General features: G+C 42.2%; 1 protein-coding gene across 2 annotated transcripts in view; it reads right to left on the bottom strand.

Annotated features, from left to right (window-relative positions):
• The window catches only part of tmem200b (transmembrane protein 200B), a 22777-nt gene that overhangs the window by 8752 nt on the left and 12809 nt on the right, over positions 1–1216 (bottom strand). The window contains exon 2 of one of the 2 annotated variants that reach the window (XM_014033462.1): positions 64–173. The exons of the other annotated variant lie outside the window; for it this stretch is intronic. The gene's annotated coding sequence lies outside the window, so the exon portion shown is untranslated. The remainder of the gene's footprint in view (positions 1–63; positions 174–1216) is intronic. 2 annotated transcript variants of the gene reach the window in all.

Here is a 1216-nt window from a genome sequence, read left to right as displayed (position 1 = left end):
AAAAAGTTGTTAAACATCTGAGTGGTGCACTACTGCTACTAGTGGTGAGAAAGTGTATTGCACCTTATTCAAAATCGATGTGGTCCCACGGCCCTCTGTGGCCCAAAGTTTAAAATTGTTGTTCTTTTGAGGCCCTCAAGGTGGCGCTCGAGGCCGGCCCATAGGTCAAGAATCTGTGGGGTAAAGGACAGATGAGTGACAGGACAGTGGCACATCAGAGGGCCAATCAGATTTCAGCTGGGGCAAACGCCCCTGTGGCCCCGCCCCTGAAATGGCAGCACATACATACCAAAGAAAAGTAGATAACAACAACAAAATAAGCAGTTTGGCAGAGATGATTTGGCAAATTCTTCATGTGCACAACCCACATACTCAGCTCTACTGCTCATCCCACTACAGATAGGACGAATGACACTTTGAAGGGATCCAGATCAGAGACGTTCGATTTTGAACAAGTTACGTTATCACGTAGGGAGATGCGTCGTCACGTTACACGGGTGGAACCATGTGTTTTCTCTACCCTTCTGTTTGTTTTCCGTGAAAAAGCAAAATAGAAACAATTGTCTTGGTGGTTAAGGAGAAAAGACAACGATATTATGTATAATAAAATAAATAAAACTAGAAATGGCTATTTATGTCCACAACTTCCTATCGTTCGCTGCAAGGAGCTGTTCAAAAGATTCGGATCACATTGCTACATCCCATAAATGCTTGTTCCTTACAAATGTTACACAATTTAAAAGGGATTTTAACAGGCTTTTCAATGATATAAGATTTATAGCCAAGAAGCATCGATACAACAAAGAAATAATCTACCAAACAGACATTTCCTTACGTTTTGGGATGTTTATAAAACAAAGTTACTGTTAACTAATAAGGTTAACTCGTGGTTTTATGGTAGATAAGATGTCATGGTGAACATGTTCATATTTTTAATTATTCTGTGTAAAGAAATTGAGAAATTAATATTTGTGTTTGACTGTCCAAGTGTCTGAATGCACAAATGGCTTTCCGTTCTCCTCTGTTTTCAGACTCGGACTCATGCACTCATTTTCTCTGCTCGCATAATCCCGAGGTCATGAGGGGTCTGGAGCCATCACAGCAGTCAACGGGCAGGAGGAGGGGTACAGCCCAGAGCAGCAGCAGCCAGCTTATCTCAGGGCTAAACACACACACACACACACACACACACACACACACACACACACACACACAC

The sequence above is a fragment of the Austrofundulus limnaeus genome, unplaced genomic scaffold (genome assembly GCF_001266775.1).
Source record: "Austrofundulus limnaeus strain Quisiro unplaced genomic scaffold, Austrofundulus_limnaeus-1.0 Scaffold1747, whole genome shotgun sequence".
NCBI classification, from domain to species: domain Eukaryota; kingdom Metazoa; phylum Chordata; class Actinopteri; order Cyprinodontiformes; family Rivulidae; genus Austrofundulus; species Austrofundulus limnaeus.
The sequence above is the reverse complement of the archived record's forward strand: the minus strand, read 5'-3'. Positions and strand labels throughout refer to the sequence as shown.